Source organism: Vespa velutina, chromosome 11 (genome assembly GCF_912470025.1).
Source record: "Vespa velutina chromosome 11, iVesVel2.1, whole genome shotgun sequence".
Classification (NCBI taxonomy): domain Eukaryota; kingdom Metazoa; phylum Arthropoda; class Insecta; order Hymenoptera; family Vespidae; genus Vespa; species Vespa velutina.
The window spans coordinates 5,224,099-5,239,664 of NC_062198.1; the positions used below are offsets into that span (position 1 = coordinate 5,224,099).

A 15,566-nucleotide genomic window follows, 5' to 3' on the forward strand; every position below is an offset into this window, starting at 1 on the left:
GGATATGTTCAAGTTGAATTAAAACTTTCAAGATAGGACAAACCGGAAACGGAAGGCACGTAGAAAACGGAGTACTCACTGGAGTCTACTTGTTCTATGTTTTTGTCTTTTTCAACGGATTGCTTGAAACTGTACATGACATAGGGTATATTTCTTATATACGATATTTCGTTCTATCAAGAGAAAGAACGTTGATCGGGTAACGATTGATTCATTGATAAATTATTGATCATGACGCTTAAACATTTGTCCTTGGTTGAAAAGCATGCAATATCGTGCACTTGAAACGGTTCACTTTGCTGCCACGAATTTGAAATCGATGCAGATGCACGTTGTGCACTTCGATGAGTTAGTCGATACTAATATAACGTTAGTACACCTAACGAAGAGTTTACATTAGCTTGATCTTTCATCAGGTCGAGCAAATTAGCACGTAAGGCAAACAGACGTACCAGTAGTCCATCGTTTCTCTTTCTCTCTCTCTCTTTCACACACATACACACACACAATCCCTACCAACACTTTCACTCGAAAGGCCTTCCCTTTTGAGATCGATTATCCCCTATTGGATAGTGCAGCTGGTTTCTACCCTTTCGAAACTTAACAGAGCAGCATCGATAATGCAGTGAGGGAAAGGGCCAATGTCTGATCGAAGGGTAGAAAGGGAAAGAGTGAACTCGTAAATTTCCTTTGGTTAAGATCATAGACCACAGAGAAGATACATATAAACAGTTTACAGTAACTTGGCTTCTTCGGCCGCACGTGGACCTTAGCCCTGCCTGGAGGCGGATAAGCGAGTTTTTAGATGACTAGATTGACTTTCGAAAAATAAACAGGTTATCGTGTGATTTATACATGTTCCCTGTGTTCCTTCATATATTATATCAGATCTTCTAAGAAAATTTCATCAAATGTTAAGTATCTGTCAAAGTATATTAAATATTTTTTATTTTTATTATTATCGGAGGAACAACAATTAAGATATGTCAACAAATATCATAACAATTAGCTTAATATTATGAAACATCGAAAATAGTTATACAAAAAAAAAAAAAAGAAAAAAAAACAGTGACAACTAATAAAGTAAGACAATAGAAAAGTTGAATAAACCTCAATAGAGTTATCAATGAAATCGAAACGATATTACTTTAGATATTCTCGATCACTTTATCATTATCCCTTCTACCCCATTATTTCATTGTCGTACCGATTGATCGCCGTAGGGTAAATGTTAGCACAACTATTAAAACGTCGGAAAAAGTAAGGACAAAAGGAAGAGAGACAGAAATAGAGATAGAGAGAGAGAGAGAGAGAGAGAGAAAGACGCAGTTGGAGATGCTCCTGGCACCGATGTTGAATGGGCGCACGCGCGCGCATTAGCGAGAGACCACGTTGTTTCATAGAAGCGTGCGTCATTATGCGGGAGACCGAATGAATCGCGACAAAGAAAGGAAGAGAAAAAGAGAGAAAGAGAGAGAAAGAGAGAGAGGAGAGAGAGAAAGAGATAAAGAGAGTGAGTGAGAAGAAACGGGCAAATGTTTTCGAGTAGTCCCACTTCCACGAGTCCATTGTTATTTAACGCGAGAACACTGACAATAAGGAAGGAATAGGGATAAAAGGAACGAAGGACGAATATGCTTCAAAGGGAGAAAGAGAAAAGGGAGAGAAAGTCAGAGAAGATAGAAAGATGGCATTGTTGAAGTTCTGCCAAATGTCGGAATCTTGGATGGTAGGTGTAGATTTCGTCGGTCTGCTTACCTTCAGATTATCGTTATACTATCTTGAATTAGGCGCAGCTTCGCGATTATTCTGAATCATTCCTTCCATACGCTTCAAGTAATTTATATAATATATTTTCCATTTTTCTTTTTTACGGAGGTAGATTTGCTAAGCGACTCGTACTAACGATATAAAATGATATAATGACGATGCCAAGGATGATAATATAAATAATAATAATAATAATTGCGGGTTTATTATATAACCGTTGGTATTATTAATCCGAAGAATACGGATGGATATTATGAAACAGAATTATTTAAATCAAATATGTTTTTATATAAATAGTGTTCTTATATGTGTATATATATATATATATATATATATCGATAATGCAAATAAAATGCAATTCAATAAAATGTATTTTCATGTTTTTGACAATCGCTAAAAATTGTGATCTATCCTAACATCAATCAATATTAATACAAATTTTATATAATTAATACTTAAATCTTAAAACAAAAAAAAAAAGATCACAATGGGAGGTCAAAATAATTATGAAAACAATACCACGCTCATAATAAAAAAATGAGAAGACATTGGATACGAAAACATAGAGTTGCAACTTAGACGAGAACACGAGCGAATCTTAAATTGTAGAGAACGGAAAGTTTCATCTCGCGGTGCATAATTCTGTCCCGCGATTCGGTGTCCTTCGTGCCATCGCGGTAGCTGCTACTAATTAATCCTTTTAACAGCGCTTAAATTTAATTAATCTCAAAGTTATGTGGTCGGCCTCCAGGGCACACGGTTGCCTCTACTTTATCCCTTCTCCTCTTCCATCCACCTCATTCCCTACTTCCTAGCCTCGCTCATACTACTCTCCTTCCTTCTTGGATCGTGGTGGCATAATTCGCCTGTGGAAATCGTATACATTAAGGGAAACTTCGAAAATCTGATTTTATGTCCTCCTTCATCTTTCTCCTCCATTTACTTCTCGACCCTCTTTCTCTTTAATTTTCTCTTTCTCTCTCTCTTTCTCTCTCTCTCTTTCTCTTTCTCTCTCTGTCCCTTTCTTTTCGACCTATCACTGTCATCTTCCACCAACACTTCGTAAATTCGACTGTCTTTTCTTGAATGTCATTTTCGAACACGAGAAATGGAGTGAGAAAGAAAATTGGGGCGAATTGTACACCCACCAAATTATAAACTCTTGTGAGACTGGAGGGATTCATAATGAATACACCATTTCTGTGTATATCTTATGGATACTTCCGTGAATGCTCGACGGCAATACGATTTATTAAAATCTTACCACCTTTGGAAATTACTTTCTTATCAAGTTACTTTAACTTCTTTTTACTTTTTTTTTTTTCTTTTTTTTTTTTTTTTTTTTTTACATGATTCGACTTCATCATATACAAATCATCAAATATGAGAAATTAGATTCGATTAATGATCGAAACTAAAGTCATTTCGAAATCAAAGCGAAGTACATTACAGTTGATGTGTTTCCTGTCACTTCGTTGTGAAGAACAAACATGTATCTAGAAGTTTAAGGATTCTACGAACTTCTAGATACATTCTTTTTTATTAAAAAAAAAAAAAAAAAAAAAGAAAAAAAATACTTTATCATTTCTATGAGCTCTATTTTGATTTTCCGCAATAGGGAATCTATAAAACACTCGAGCGCTCAATCGTGCCTAATAAATATCGCGAAGTTCACGCTATGGTGCACATAGAATAAATGAAAAGGCAGAAAACGATGGGCGACGTGGAGAGGTCGGTGGCAGAGAGCCAAGAAATTATCCGCGCCGATGTTGGCGAATAAAAATTTTCGGCTTTATTGGCCGTAGCGATGGGGTCGGTTGATTCTCTACCCTTTTCGATCCACTTCGACGACCAACCGTCGGGCACTCGTGAGTTTTTCTTCTCAAAAACAGTCGAAAACCGCTAACACGAATGCAGATATTTGATCACGAGCCAAATGTCAACTGGCTTCGGTCTTTTGATATCGTCAGGATGAACTTTTAATCCTTTTGCGTTAAAGCCGACTTAAACTCAATGTCCTGTTTAGTTCCAGACGGTTCTCTGTTGGACCAGATTTGCTATAGTGAATCATCCAAACTAGTTGAATTCAGTTGAATACTGAAGTTTCAGGATTTCATGAAATACATGGGGATGAATATTGGATAGATATAGACATATTGCAATTCTTTCATTTAAAACAATTAATAGAAAACAGTTAAAATGATTTCAACAAAAAAGTGTCAAAAAATTTACCCTCGTCTCAGTTATTCGATCTTTCCTAAGGGTTATCGACAGTATACTGGACATATCGACTTTGTAAACGATGCAAAGAACGAAGAGAGAGAGAGAGAGAGAGAGAGAGAGAGAGAGAGAGAAAGAGAAAGAGAAAGAGGAGTCAGCTTAGGGGTTGACGTTTGAAAGGACTACCACGTGGTATGGATTTCAGTCAATGTTGAGGCAGAGCGTAGGAGGATTCGTAGGTGTTGGCTCTCTATGGTGGAGGGCGAAGTGATGTAAGAGGAGGTGGTTGAAAAGGGATGGCTAGGTCGCTCGTGTCTGTCCTCGAGGGCTCAGCTGCGGCAGTAGCATGGTGATCGATGTCTCCACTCTCCGCAATTTGAACAATGTCCCTGTCTTGAACCGCCACATTCTCTCTCTCTCTCTCTCTCTCTCTCTTTCTTCTTCTCCTTTTCTCTTTCCATCTATTTACCTATTTCCATCCTCTTCCTATCTTCCAGCATCTGTCTCTTTCAACACCATTCTTGGAATTCCTCGGTAAAATGAACGTTATACCGAGCAAGAAGGATGTGGGCCCATTCTTATTTATCCTTCCAAGCCTCAGTTAGATGCAAACGACGGAGAGAGAAGAGAAAGAAGTCAGCGACAAGAAGTCGCGTTGAGAATCTCCCTCTCTCTCTCTCTCTCTCTCTCTCTCTCTCTCTCTCTCTCTCTCTTTGCTTTCTATATCGATGAAGGAAAAAGAAAGAGAATTTTTGCAATCACTAGTTTTCTTGTTCAATTTAAACAAATGTAAGGGAGCATATAAATGAAAGCGTCTGGAGCACGCCTAGCCTCGAATGCAGAAGGACAATGAAGACAAAGGGAAGTGAAAAAGGTCGTAGGGCCTAACAGGGGAAACTAGATGGGAGTATTAAAGAGGAAACTCGAGTTATTACTTATTACTCGGATCTATAGTCAAGCTCTTCCTGCTTCCATTCCGACTATAAGTGTTCAGACATCGGTTATCGAGTTGGGTTAGGCAGGTACTGCAGGAGACTAAGTCTTGTTTGGCGGACGTTCGAATATAATAGCGTTCGAAGGTACGTACCGACTAGATGGTGCACGCATATCTTAACCCAAATGGAAACAATAGGATAGAATCTGGCAATTGTGCCGAGGAATCGCGTACTAATTTATTCAGAATTGAGCTTCGATAGTTATGCGCCTTGAGTATCTTGAAAACTTCATGGTCGAGAATTTCATGATAATCTCTATGTCTACCAAATTTCATTCGATTCATCATCTTCGTTCTTATTTATATGAACTTATCGAGAGAGTTACGAAGAAAGGGCGTACAATAAAAATGCAATTAAAGATCTTTCCCTTTCGCTAGCTTATCACTCGTACTTTTCATCAACTTTTCATCATGAAACTTTCTTCAACGTACCAACGTTCTCTTGAAAAGCTTGCAGAGGGACGAGGATGAATTTTCTTTCTTGGAATCAAACGGTTAGACTAAGAGGGATACGCCGACCACGGAAAATGAGGCCCGTCGGGATGTTGCTCGAGAGCTTCTCCCTGGCGATTTAATTTCAAGACGCTCGAAACGCAAGGGATTCCTACGGCTTAAGGGTTACGTTGTATTTTGACTGGCGTGAAAGGCGGATATTCCGTGCTTACATTTTCGACGCGATGAATATTTAGTGACGCTTCCAAATGTTAAGACGCTTCCTCGAGTAGACGAGCCTTCTACAGTATCGTTCCGAAACAACAACCGCTTCCGTCTACCTCCTTTCAATCTACCACCCTACCCGTACTCCTTTTCCTAGTAACTTCCTCCTCTTTCTACCTTGTCTTCCTTCCTTCCTTCCTTCCTTCCTTCCTTCCTTCCTTACTTCCTTCCTTCCTTACTTCCTTACTAAAGTTCAGACGACGGCTTTTCCTAACCGCGCAGTAACAAGTCGCCTTTCCACGCTTAAGACCGGTCCATCATAGGATTTTCAACTTCGCTTCTCTTGCTCGTGCGATTTCCTGCGACACGACTTCTTCCTAATGTCTCCAATGTTTTCGTCCAAAAGATTCTGTCATAGGGATTGAGTAACGCGTTATTTCTTAGTACCTTATTTTCTTACAGAACTATAAGATGTTCGGATTATCGTTAAAGCTTATCTCATCGGAGAGCTTACGTTTTGTCAATATTTTTTTCTTCCATTAATACTAATTCTTTTTATATATCATCTAAGTTAATTATCATTTATATTGCCAAAATTCATTTGTTTTTTACGACATGTCAAATGCTTGATAATAATAGGCAGAATCGTGGTGCGATTACAAAGTCGTATTCGAAAGGTTCAATTAACGTGTTCACTCGTCACGTCTCGATGTTCTCCGCCTGGTCGATGATCGTAACGACGACTCTCGTTACTCACCGTTTATAGCGGCACAAATTGGAAAGTGATACCGAAGTCACGCATCGACGACTACACGACCCGATTGCTGCGCTAATTATAGAGAGAAGAATCAAGAGAGAAAGAGAGAGAGAGAGAGAGAGAGAGAGAGAGAGAGAGAGGGGGACAGAGAGACAGAGAGAAATAGAGTATGGGAAAGAAAGAGGGAGAGAGAAAGAGAGATTTGCATCGAGTTATTTTAGGTAATTGGGGGTACATCGGAATTACTGAGCACCCTCTTCCGGTCTCGTGCATACATATACACAATCCAGACGCACGTGTGTCACCATTGTTGTACCAGTCCAGTTAGATACTTTTTTTTTTCTTTGCAACTTACTTCCTTTTATCTTCTTTTCTTCCTCACAATAAACCGTAAACTTTACAGCAAATTATTGTGCGATTCATTAAATTTTAACGAGTTTCAAAATTTATTGTTAAAAACAGTTAACGAGTGTATTTAAGAAAGAGATATCAAAGTATCTTAATTATCATTCAAAATTTATGCTTATTCCCATGTATTTGGCCTATTAATAAAGAAAATTTTCAAATTTACGATGGAAATAACGAATACACAAATTAGAGTCGTTATCGCTAGTTAAAGGAAAATTTATTTTCGTTAGTATAAGCACTCTGGTAATCTCTTTTAATGTACCTTCGGTAAAACACGTAATTTGGTACACGTTAATATCTATATCCGATACAGGAGTACATAAATTTGCTTTATACAATTAGTATTTTGCGTTTGGGTATTAAGTTCTTAACTATTGCGGAAGCGTGCTTAGGGTAAAGCGGGGATTAAACTAATTATTTTCTACCACCATTAATTACAAACGCGATAAGCGATTGCAAAAATGTATTATCTCAGTAATCCGGTAGATTCGATCGAATCTACGGTTTGCTTCGTGTTCCGGTAACTTCGTCGTGTGTATAATATTGGTACTAACTGGTAAGTACTAATAGTAAACACTAGTAACAACCATAACGTATTACTACTGATACTAATTTAACAATACTATGGGTATTCGTAGTAATTCGTTAGTAATTTTTTTTTTCTAATATTATCATAATTAAATAAATGTACAAAGGAAGAAAAAAGAAACTAGAAAGTTATTAGAAAAGTATAGAAAATCAAATATAAATAAATTTTTATTTATTCAATCGATTTATGATTCATTGGAATCATATATGCTCTTTAAGTTCTCAAACGCCGATATTTTTCACGTCGAGAGAAAAACAAACTTTCGTTTTACCAAAGCACACGTGAGAATTGGTTTCTCTCACTTAAGTAGCTATCTTTTTCTTTCTCGGATTTTCTCTTTCTGTTGTATGAAAGACTCACGTTAAGTGATTGGAAATCATCTGAAATCGAACGTACGGTGCACACCTGTGCTCGATCGAAAAAGAGCAATGTGAAAACGAGCGTACAGTAAACATACGAGCTATAAAAAGAAAAAGAGAGAGACAGAGAGAGATAGATAGAGAGAGAGAGAGAGAGAGAGAGAGAGAGAGAGAGAGAGAGAGAGAGAGAGAGAGAGAGAGAGAGAGAGGAAAACAGAAAGTGAAGCAAGCTCGGATGCTGCGGACGGAAAAGCGTGGCATAGTCGGTTTGTGATTTAGCGCGATTGCTATCCGCGTGATTTTGCTGGCTTTATGCAGACCAAACAGCTCTCAACCCTCTTCCGATCTCCCAAAACCCCTCCCCCACTTCTAGAAGGTAGTGAAAGGGTGTAGGAACAGTGTTTCGTGGATGTAACTATCTCCCAGTTTGTACCTCGTGGCGGATGACTCTTGCGGACTGGTGTTAGGGATCCATTAGCTAATGGCCATACCAGCCATCTGCTCGACGTAGCTTTTATTCGCCTATTGCTCCATATCTTTCTCTCTCCTTCTCTCACACGCACACTTCTATCTACTCTCTCTCTCTCTCTCTCTCTCTCTCTCTCTCTCTCTCTCTCTCTCTCTCTTTGTCGTTTCTTTTACACCCTTTGAACATCTATCATCTGCCTTACGAAACTAACGATTCATTTATTCATATTCTTCTTTTATCTCTCTTCTTTTTTACTTCCTCCTATCTTTTTTAACTTTACATTTATTAGTAAACCATGTCTCGTGGCAGAAAGTACTCTTATATTTATTGTTAGTGTGGTCATCGCTTATTAACTACAAACACTTTTTAGAGGTATCTTAATATTTTCTCCATTGAACTTTGAAAATGTATTATATATATATATATAAATATATATTCACAAAGGAACAATGTCAACCTATTTGAACATCGAACTCGTCGTTGTACACGTTCGTTTAACACACCGAACTCGCAATATAGTCAAGAATTTATTAAACAAGCGACAATGGATGTTTATTAAAAATACATAAACCTTCTTTCATCTTATCGTCTTTATTCTCGGATTTAAAAAGACTTTCTCTCTCTCTCTCTCTCTCTCTCTCTCTCTCTTTCTCTCTCTCTCTATCTCTATCTTTCTCTTTCTTACCCTTTCTTTTTCTTTCGAATACACGATGAATAACGATCGGGGATTTAAGGACGAAGCAGAAGAAGAAGAAGCGAGCACGCACAATGGCTCCCACGGACGTCGTTAAATCAGCGAACATATCGTGGGCTGAATCGAAAAGGAGCAAAACGCTTCGTCTCGTCTTCTCTCGTCTCTTCGCTTTCCCGTCAAAGGCATTTAAATAGAATATTCTCCGAAACTCGTTGTACTTTCTCTCGTCTCGTTGAAACGCTCGCTTCGAATGTTTCGTTTTCTCTCTCTCTCTCTCTCTCTCTCTCTCTCTCTCTCTTTCTCTCTTTCTTTTTCTCTTTTAACGTTTTCTGGAAAACGCACGAACATGTAAAAGGATTAAAGAAAATTCCAAAGTGTCGATTCGGTTAACGAGGTCAAATCAACTTTTTTCATAGAAATTTAAACGATCGAACCGAAATACGAAAATTACCATATTTTTGCTAACATTTAGCAGCTCGATATGATACTTCTCGTTGAATTTCGTTATTACAGTTACATATGCAATGACTTCCCATTAAAATATATTAATATCGTGTTCCTATAAAAAGCAATGGCTTTATTTGGTATATACATATATATCAAATTTTCTCTTTGTATTTTGGCATTCATTTTTAATGTATTTACATATGAAACGTAAATAAGTAATATTTATTTTGAATATCAACGGAATAAGGTGCAAGCTTTAAAAATGGAATGTTTATGCAATGAATCCATATGTTTGTTCCCATTTCAAATAATGTTATTTACAATGGAGGAGTAGTAATAATAATGTATTTTTTCGTTTATTCATAAGATAATATGACGAGGTATATTTACCAAATGAATATCGAACTGAAAATTTCACATCGACATTGATACGGACTGAATAAATTGGCTTTTGTTAAAATACATGGGAAATTAATTTTTAATATTAAAAAATGATGTGATTCGATACGCCTCGTTTCTTTTAGGCCTCGATTATTAATTACAATGCAAAAAAATCAAATGATCGATTTATAAAAAGTTATTTTAATATTAAAAATTGCTTCCCTAATGAGACAACGAAAAGCTTAAATAGATTAATTGATTCTTCTTCTTTTTTTTTTTTTTTTTTTTTTTTTTTAAGAAAATATAATAAAGCAATGTAATAAATCCTTACTCCATAGAAAGCCTACCGAGAAAACCACAGATCATCAAAATTTCTCCTTTGGCAGATATACAGAAATCACGACTGGGTGGTTCAAGTTCTCAAGGTCGAAAGTGCCATGCTCGGTACTTAAACTCGTGATATATGCGATATATACACGTATACTTGTTGCTGCTAACCCGCTGGTACTTACCTGCGCGTATACGCAGGCGAAAGAAGGTTGGCAGGTCTCGGTTAGGCGTTTTAAAGGCCGGCCTTTACACGTGTTCCTCTACTTTACATCGCCAGCTGAATAATGTGCTACGGAGCGGCATTAAAAGAGGTTTGTAAAGTCGGCGGCTTCAGGCAAAAGGCTGTATTGCCGTGCCGTTGTGGAAATTCTACGACCTGTGATGTATGCCTCAAAGAATATCCCCTAATAATATATCATTAAATGTGTGGTATATTAAAAAAGTTTTTTTAGCATGTGCGTGCAAGGCAAATAGGTATATATTTACAGCTTTGACAAAATATGGTTTATAGTATATAAAGGGTAATTACGAAAAGTAAAAATTACATTGAGATCTTGTTTAATAATTGAAATGTTATTTACCGGATTTTTTTTTTTTTTTTTTTTTTGTTTTTTTTTTCCTAAAGAATTATAACAATAACGATATATGAATAATATTATTAGTACTCTGTAATACTTACTGTAACATTTTCTGCACTACATCCGTTACACTTGATACCAAAAAGAAGTCACTCGGTCTGCGAAAAGAAAATAAGAAACAAATAATACTCTGTGAAATGTTTAAAAATGAGATTAACTTTATAATAGTTTTTCTATAAAGTGAACGATGTTAAGCTTTATTGAATATCAAAATTTGATCGGATAGAATTTACACCATCCTACTTATCTTTCTACTCCCCTGTACCACAATATGCATTATCTCACGATTATGTATCCAGTATTGCTCGAATATGGTAGAATTAATTTTGTTTCATGGTTCAGCGGCGATATTCGTAAGCATATTGCTGCTTAATTTATCGATCAAAAGAATTACCTGCTTTTATTAGAAATTTATGTTAGAAGATACAATCATCGTTGCATATTTAAGCATATCAATTACATATACAATACCAAATTCTTATCGAAGTAAGATTACTAGCAATGTGTAAGGATTGATAAGTAAATCCTGTGTCAAATTTTATTGTTATTGTTTGTTAAACAATGTTTTCAGCCTGAAGCATCATTATGTGTATTTATAGATCTCTATATTTTTGCTTAATATCGACACGAATGATATGAATTTTATTACTATCAAAATATTTTTTCTCAATTACTATTTAGGATATTTAAATGAGAAAAAATAATAAATAATTATATATTTATATAGCTGTTTAACATCATATATTTTTTTTTTCAGAATAAATCATAATACAAGAAGAGAGAACAGTACAGGACAGGATCGGATTGGATCGAATAGGATCGAATAGGTGTGCTTAGGATCGAAAAGGACTGAATATCCTTTCGGATAGGATCGAAAACAACAGAATAGAATCAAATAGAATGAAATATGATAAAATAAAATGGAACAGGATCGAATAAGATCAAATAATATTAAATAAGATCGAGCGAGATCGAATAGGACCGAATAGAATCAAACAGATCGAACAAGATTTAATAAGATCAAATAGAAAATAACAGGATCAAATAGGATAAAATAGAACCAGTTAGGGCCAAGTAAGATGAAATAGAATCGAATAGGATCAAATAAGATCGAATGGAATCAAAAAGGAATTGAATAGGACTGACTAATATCAAATGACATGGAATAGGATCGAAGAGGATCGGATAGGACCGAATAGGATCAAATGAAACCAAAAAGGATTTGATCGATAAAATGGGACAGGATTGTTTTGGATCGGTTACTGTTAGTTAGACTCTGATAGGGCCGAATTGGTTCGAATTGGGTCCGGTCAGATCAGGGGACGAATTGGTTCGAGTCGAGTTGGATCGATTTGGATCGGAACGGATCGGAATGGATCGAGACGGATCGAGTCGGTTCTGCTCTTAGTAGCATCTTGAGTATTAGAATTTTATCTGGTGTATCATCCGACACACTCGAAAATCGATGGGTTCCTTTGAATATCTTCGAGTATCTTCAGATATTTTAGCTGAAGATACTCAAAAATATCTTTAATGATGCACATCTTACTAAGACGTGGATATATCTGTTTGTCTTTCTGTCTTGGATAAGGGACGTGTCTAAATAATAATTATATACACATATACGCATGTATTCAATCTATAAAAGCTATCGTTGGAAATTGGAACGCTTTCGCTTTTTCTACTCAAAATATGAAATTTGTTTAAAATCAAATGGAATTATCCCCTTTAAAACTTAAATCGTGTATAATACTAAAATTGCATCTATCGTATGACCGAATTCATATTATTTGGTTTATAAACATTGCAAAAATCATAGAGATTTGTTTACGTTTAAACGATAATTTCATTAATGCTTTTATAAAACAATAACCTCATAAATATATAATGTGTACCTTTTGATCATCCATGAGTATGGGATTTTTAAACTCTTGCGTTATTACATCATTTTCTCAATGAAAACAAAAGGGAATGTTTTGAGAGCTTCGAAAAATGAGCTCTTAGAGCTACAAGCTTAATTCAAACTCGATTAGCATTTTTTATTTTATCACTCTCGGCTTCGGCTTAATGAGGAAAGACAAACGCAACGGCTAATTAGCAAATACGCTTTTTTCAACGAAGGTGGACGAGACACACTATGTCAACGATCTATGATTTTGAATGATTATATTAAAGCGATCCAATTCAAAGTCGTGACAAATTGTTTCTGATTTAATAATCCTTAGAATCACATTAAAAATAAGATAACAAAAGAAGAGAAAGAAAAGGAAAAAGGAAAAAAACGAAAAGGTATCAAAGTAAATCAGGAAAGGATTCAAAGGAAAGTTGAAAAGAGCGAAACGATTATCACGTCCGAGTGGTTCCTTTTTCAATGACGAGTATAGGAAAGCAAGGGGATTGGTTGGTACGATTTACAATTAGCTGTTACATTGCCACTGTTGATTCTGGCCGATTGTTTCCTTCAACGAACACGAGTCTCCTAATTACTACTCGTCTACTGCCGTAAAGCTCTTCCTCGTTAGAGTTTCGTAGTTATGGTGGCATGGGTAAAGGAGCAGTCGAAGGAAAAAGGAAAAAAAAAAGTAAAAGAAACAGAAGAACAAAGATGAAAAAAGAGAGAAGAAGAATGACACAGACAGAGAGAGGGAGAGAGAGAGAGAGAGAGAGAGAAGGGTCCAGTGAAACGGACCGGAAGAGGCAAAGCGACGGAAGTGGATGGAAGAAGGTATGAACATTGGATAGAATTGCAGAGAGCTCGAAAAAAAAAAAAGAAAGAAAGAGAGAAAGAGAGAGAGAATACGAGATAGTCTACACATCGGTGTCAAAGTGCTCGTGGCCTCCCCGATGGGGTGGTTCTTGCTTTGTCGTGACTCTCGAGACGCTTGGTATTATTAAGACCGCCGACCCTCCGGAAACATATTTAACGATGGCGTGAGGAAGAAACTTTTCAGGCGTTTCTCTCAAATACGCTTCGATAATATTCATCCTCGGGGACATTCGATTGGTGAAAGAGTAAAAAAGATGAATCCAAAGAAAAGGGCAGCTTCTGTTAACTTTCATAAAATACGTTGCTAACTTTTCAATAGATATATTACACGAATTTTATTCGAATTGTCGTTTCATAATTTAAAAAAAAAAAAAAATGTACAAATCGCTTAGTGAAATAAAATAATGTTAAAATTTGATTTAATATTATATAGAAAACTGTTCATATCAGTTTTCATGTATACTGATAGATAATCAACAAGATATCAATAAACTAAAGAAATAAACTAATAAAATAAAATAAAACAAGCACACAACTCGTTCAATGCTTCAAGCAATGTACTTGTTTCTTGCAAGTAATCGATCGATCGGCGCAATATCTTTGAAACGAATCGCATCTCGTTAAAATAAAGAAAAAAGAAAGAAAAAGAGAGAGAGAGAGAGAGAGAGAGAGAGAGAGAGAGAGGAAGAGAGAAAGGAGAGAAATAAAAAATTAAAACGGGATAAATAACGTCGGGGATCGATACTTCCCCGAAGGGATTTTTGCATCAGAATACGCGGGAACGGTGAGAGCATCGTTTTTCCAATTTTTTATATACTGCATTCCAGCATGGCCTCCGATATATAGTCTTGATTAAGTTTCTTCTTAGCGTGTTCAACGTAATTGTATATAGCGGAGCACGTATTTGATTACTAATTCCTCGTCTTTGACGTGTAACGGGCTATGAGGCTTGGTGTACACAAACTTATGTATATACGTGTATATATACACACACACACACATATGTGTAACACATGTATGTATATATATATATATAAACAGTTTATATATATATATATATATATATATATATATATATATATATAAACAGATGAATGCAGCTCTAACACAACTAGATACACTTGTATCTTCACCCCTACCTCACTCTTCTGCTTTACGGAAATGCTCACCGATATTGAATATCCGCCCATCTAACTGCGCATCTCGCGGTTATATGAGAAATTGCTTAACGAACAGGCTACGTAACCGCGTAACAAGGTATACTAATTTTGAGTCCCTCTCGCCTACGGGGATGCGTAATCCTTAGAGGGACATAATCAACACCGACATGGATCATTGAAGGGAATGGAAATAAATTTGATATAGCTGAATTTACGGTTTGACAGAGGAATGACACTAAGTTGTCCCTATTTTGATATGACAAAGATAATTGTTTTTAAATTAGGGGAGTTGATATAGATATGGGTATAGTCATGACATTTATCATTATTAATATAATTATTACTAATTAGAATTGTTTAACATTTTCTTCGATTGATATTTTCGTAAAAAAAAAAAAAAAAAAAAAAAAAAAAAAAAAAAAAAAAAAAAAAAAAAAAAAAAAAAAAAAAAAAAAAGAGACGGACTTTTATTTATTATACTTTATAAAAAGATTGTTTGCCTTGGTCCTTTTAGATTATAGAACATTCCCGAGCGAATAACGATCGATCGACATACCGAGAGAATAATTTCGCGTGAATCACTCTAAAAATTCGACGGCGAATCTTTTCGATTATCTCGAGCTCTCTCAAGCGAAACGATTGGGTGATCACGTGAATCGTTCGCCTATGTAGGGGATTCTATCGATGGTGCCATCGTAAAAATTCGTAGCATCGTTAAGAGTCCATCATCGTGGTTGAAGTCCGTAGTCAAGTACGAGTGCGATTCTTGGCTTGCCAAAGAGTAGAATCGTCCTTTTACAGTGTCGTAAAGACGCATTAAACTTTAATCAAGCTCGGTGATCCACAAAACCTAAACTATACCTGAGAAAGAGTCTACTCGTTTCAAATCCAAAGAGAACCTTTTGAAAATTGCGAAAACGAAGTCA

General features: G+C 36.1%; 1 protein-coding gene and 1 long non-coding RNA gene across 6 annotated transcripts in view; one reads left to right on the top strand and one right to left on the bottom strand.

The window, feature by feature from the left end:
• Positions 1-15,566, top strand: part of LOC124952810 — an 89,555-nt gene that overhangs the window by 64,491 nt on the left and 9,498 nt on the right. The window lies entirely within an intron of this gene.
• LOC124952805 (discoidin domain-containing receptor 2-like) overlaps positions 1-15,566 on the bottom strand; it is a 93,886-nt gene that overhangs the window by 54,576 nt on the left and 23,744 nt on the right. For 2 of the 5 annotated variants that reach the window (XM_047503236.1, XM_047503238.1), the window contains exon 2: positions 10,755-10,811. The exons of 1 other annotated variant lie outside the window; for it this stretch is intronic. The gene's annotated coding sequence lies outside the window, so the exon portion shown is untranslated. Of the gene's footprint in view, positions 1-10,257; positions 10,677-10,754; positions 10,812-15,566 lie in introns of those variants that run through there. 2 more of the 5 variants (XM_047503237.1, XM_047503239.1) reach the window with 2 other exon arrangements.